The 4,924-nt window shown below is 45.1% G+C and overlaps 1 non-coding gene across 1 annotated transcript; it reads right to left on the reverse strand.

Moving 5' to 3' along the window:
- Positions 1-2,488: 2,488 nt before the first annotated feature.
- On the reverse strand, positions 2,489-2,593 carry LOC130486631 (U6 spliceosomal RNA). The gene has a single exon (XR_008933753.1). It is a non-coding gene; the product is annotated as a U6 spliceosomal RNA (small nuclear RNA).
- Between the last annotated feature and the right edge of the window lie 2,331 nt (positions 2,594-4,924).

Genomic DNA, 4,924 nt, shown 5'->3' on the forward strand with positions numbered 1-4,924 from the left:
GCCTTTTAAATTATTAGTGCAGTTACCAGTCCATGGAGGAAGGAAACCTTGCAGAGGTGAGCAGATCCCAAAGAGCTAAAGTAAATCGCCTGCTGTAATAGGCTGAGACATTAACAAGCAACAACTTAAATTATTAATGAGAATGCAAAAAAAAACAAAAACCCAAACCCAAACAAAGCCCTAGTTAAACCATTTAATAACCCTAGGATGGAGGCATTTTATGTCTCTTTGAGAGAGCTGGGATCCTGCTCTAAGCAGGACCTGTTCGTTGGTAGGGTTGCCAGCTCTGAGTTGGGAAATACCTGGAGATTTGGGGGTGAAGCCTGAGGAGGGTGGGCTTTGGGGAGGGGAGAGACTTCAATGAGTAGGCTGGCCATACATATTATTTTGAACTGGTCAGTCCCGTTTTTATCAGTGTCAATTTTCTCCCATTTTGCACCTCATTACACTTCCAATGTTTGTTTCTTTCAGTTCTGACATTTCTTATGCTGCATGCAGGCATGGCTGGGTAAATTCTCATAGAAACAGTGCTCCGATCGGGTTACACCAATATTACATAACCCCTGTTCCGTTTTTGCCATCCCAATGTCCCTTTTTTGTCTCAAGGAAATATGGTCAGCCTATCAGTGGGGTATAATGCCTTAGAGTCCACCTTCCAAAGCAGCCATTTTCTCCAGATGAATTGATCTCTGTCGCCTGGAGATCAGTTGTAATAGCAGGAGGTCTCCAAGTCACCACCTGGAGGTTGGCAACCCTATCCATTGGAGTCCAATGAGTCTGCCATTTGGGGGGACACAGCCATAAATCGTGGGCACATCCATCCCGATCACTGAGTGTGGCAGCTGCAGCAATCAGGCTGTAGGGCTGATTGCAGGGAGACCAGCAGCAACAGTAGCTAGTGGCTGGGTGGTGAGAGACCCTTCAGCGTTGGCCCAGGGCAGTTGCCCCATGGCTAAGACCACCCCTGATCAAGCATATAGTTTAACCTCCACCAAGCTTGCTCCTTTTGCTTCCATGGGAAAACTGCTAAGAAGGTACTGGCTGTTTCATTTCTCCCGTGGCTGTGTTATGTAGCTGGCATTTTCTTTCTCTTTTTGCTGGAGACTTCAATGCCATAGAGTCCAACTGCCAAAGCGGTCATTTTCTCCAGGTGAACCGATCTCTATTGGCTGGAGATCAGTTGTAATAGCAGGAGATCTCCAGCTAATACCTGGAGGTTGGCAATCCTACAGGAACTCCAGCCTTGGGATTTCGAGGCAAGTTCCACACTAGATGTAAATGCTGGCAACAAAGGCTTGCCTTAAAAATACAAAAACAAACACCCAAACTCAACGGAGCAGAAGGGGTAGGAAGGGAATGCTAATCTCTCCCACTTTTCCCCAATTAAAATGGCTCCTTCCCACTTGCTTTCCCCCCCTCCCCCCAGGTCAGGGAAATATGTTCACCTCCTCTCTCCAGCATTTCGGCGCCACCACAACAGATGGCCAAGGGGCAAGAGGGCAGGTATCAGCTCAGCCGGAGTCTGGTGCCTTCAAGGGCCAGTCGGAATCCTTCTCTTCCTAGGAGGCTGCTGACTCTGGCGTGGGCTTCCTTACAGGCTTTGACTAACCCCTTCTGTAATTCTCAGTCTCCCCCCAAAAAAGCCCCCTCCCCCACATCATGGCTGTATTTGTCTGGTGTGGTGGTTGTGGTTTGGAGCAGTGGACTCTGATCTGGAGAACCGGGTTTGATTCCCCACTCCTCCACATGACCGGCGGAGGCTAATCTGGTGAACTGCATTTGTTTCCCTGCTCCTACACACGAAGCCAGCTGGGTGACCTTGGGCTAGTCACACTCTCTCAGCCCCACCTACCTCACAGGGTGTCTGTTGTGGGGGGGGGAAAGGGGAAGGTGATTGTAAGCCGATTTGATTCTTCCTTAAGTGGTAGAGAAAATCAGCATATAAAAACCAACTCTTCTTCTTTTCGAGCAATTTATTTCTGTGCATCTTTTTGCCAGTCCTGAAATGTGAGCAATAATGCAGAAGGAATCACAAGCGGATCAGGCCCTCAATCAGCAAATCCATTTCCCCCCCTCTTTTGGTCAGTGCAAAAACATTCCCATTCAGAGGTATATATTTCAGCTTTATCTGATCTCTTTCTCAGCCTTAAAATCATTGGAATTTTTCAAAGAGTAGCTGGATTTAAAGTCATTTTTCAAGAAGATCTTCATCTTTAAAAACAAAACTAAACCCAATCTGGGTTACTGGATTCTCCTAGCTATTGAATAGAAAGTCACATTTGCGGTGGTGATTTCTGTGGAGGCTGACGGTGCCCAGCTTGCCAGTGGGGTCACCATAGACCAGCAGCTCTGCAGCTCTTGTCCTCTCCCCCTTCCTTCTGCCAGGGTTTGCATTTTCTCAGTGGCAGGGCCCGCCTTTCAGAACAGTCCTTGGGGAGAAGTCCACAAAGCACCCGCCTGGATGCTCAGTAGAAAGCCAACGTGGTGTAGAGGTTAAGGACGCTTCACGAATTTGCGTGTCATCCTTGCGCAGAGACTATGCTAATCTTCTCTGTATCATTCCAATTTTAGTATATGTGCTGCCGAAAGGCTCAGATTCATAAATAGGGCTCAGATACATAAATATTCACCCATCTTGCAATACATCAAACCTTTCCACTCTGCAGACTACCTTGGATTTCTGGAAGTATCCAAATATCGAAGGGCCTTTACTCGTGAGCGTTTCAATGCCTTACCTTCAGCTCTCCTGGAAGGCAGGTATCTCCGTACTCCTTTTCATCAATGATTATGCCCATGCAAAACAGAGAAGGTAGAAACAATAGAACATGTTCTGCTGTAATGTTCCTTCTACAACAATAAAAGATCGCAGTACATTCTCCCCGTATTGTCATCATTTCCTGAGAGATCTGAAGAAGCTAAAGTTTCCCTTCTCCTAGCTGACTCCTCTTGGGAGATAATCACTCAAGTAGCCAAATTTTGCCCCCGGTCTTGTGGGGTTCATAAAAGCTTTCCCCATATAAGATGTTTCCTCCTCTTCTTCAAATCATCCCTCCAAAAACCATCAACTTTTTATTATTTTAACCTTACTTTGATTTTTATTCAGAGCTGATATTTTATCGAAATTTTTTAAAAAATTGATTAGTTAAGAGTGGTGGTTTGGAGTGGCGGAGTTTGATCTGGAGAACTGGGTTTGATTCCCTGCTCCTCCACCTGAGCGGCGGAGGCTAATCTGGTGAACTGGATTTGTTTCCCCACTCCTACACACAAAGCCAGCTGGAGTGTGACCTTGGGCTAGTCACACTCTCTCAGCCTCACCTACCTCACAGGGTGTCTGTTGTGGGGAGGGGAAGGGAAGGTGATTGTAAGCCAGTTTGATTCTGCCTTAAGGGGTAGAGAAAGTTGGCATATAAAAACCAACTCTTCTTCTTCTTCTAAACTCTTCTAGACCGATTTTCAGTGAAATTGGGCCAGAAAATTGGTCTAATTTGTTCTTAAGGATGTTCTTGGTTATTGGTCTGCTTTTTATCATGTCTTGGCTGCTATCTGGCATGCCCGGCTCTGAACTTTGGAAAGGGTGGGATAGAAATGGCTACAAATAAGTAGGCTGGTTGCCTATCAGAAGTTGAACCCCAATACCCCAATTTTTTACCTCAGCTTCAAAGTGGTGAACAAAAGCCACAAGCCATATAAAGAGTTTTTCCCAATAGTAAAATGTCCCCCTGACAAAATTTCACCCCCCCCCAGGACTAAAGAGTGGACAGTGGGGTGTGAAACCACTGAGGGGCTATAAAAGTCCAGTCTTAACCTGCCAAAGGCCAAGCGGAAACAAGATTTCTTTTTGTTCTTAAAAAATAATATTGATGTATATTTAAGAACATTAACAAGTCAAATAGCCACCAACTGATTAATTGGTGCCCAGTGACCAATTAATTTTAAAAATTAATTAATTTGAAGACTTTCAGTTGAAAATAATCCTTTAACAACAAGATTATTTTGAAGTTAGCTGTAAAGCGCAAAACAGTCACTTAATAATACTTGATTCATAATTGTTAATAAACGGTTTCTTTCCCCCTTTTATATTCGTTTGAAGTTGTTTTTAGTATTAAAATGCAGAAGGATTAGGTTGACAGAATGTAGTGAACGGAATCCAATTCTTTTCAAGAACATTCATTTTCCTTTTTTCCCCCCTTTTGCTTTTAATTTAATGAGATGTTTTTGCAGTCTATCCATATCAGGGAGGGGCTGTGGCTCAGTGGTTGAGCATCCGCTTGGCATGCAGAAGGTCCCAGGTTCAGTCCCTGGCATCTCCAGTTAAAGGGACTAGGCAAGTAGGTGATGTGAAAGACCATTGCCTGAGACCTTGGAGAGCCATGGAGAGAGGCCGTGGCGCAGTGATAGAGCATCTGTTTGGTATGCAGAAGGTCCCAGGTTCAAACCCCAGCATCTCCAGTTAAAGGCACCAGGCAGGTAGGTGATGTGAAAGACCATTGCCTGAGACCTTGGAGAGCCGCTGCCGGTCTGAGTAGACAATACTGACTTTGATGGACCGAGGGTCTGATTCAGTAGAAGGCAGCTTCATGTGTTCATGAGCCAATGGAATGCCAGCAAGGAGGATACCAAATGAATCAATCAAGGACAGATTATATAGCTTCAGAGCTGCTACAAAGAAGGCCGTGTATCTGTGAAGCCATTCCTGCCACTGCGTAGGAGGGTCTTAGCAGCAGCAGCAGGGCCTCTCTTGCTGACCTCAGAGTTTGCACAATTCCCTACAGGAGCAGACTGCTTAAAACTGCACTTGTCAGAGTCAGCATCTCAAATTAGGCTCAGAAACAAATTAGTTGCCAAAGTATTTCAGCACATATGTAATATGGTATCTACTTACTCGTGCATTTAGTCTGGCCTCAACTATTTTTATGAAATGTTT

Source organism: Euleptes europaea, chromosome 13 (assembly GCF_029931775.1).
Source record: "Euleptes europaea isolate rEulEur1 chromosome 13, rEulEur1.hap1, whole genome shotgun sequence".
NCBI classification, from domain to species: Eukaryota; Metazoa; Chordata; class Lepidosauria; order Squamata; family Sphaerodactylidae; genus Euleptes; species Euleptes europaea.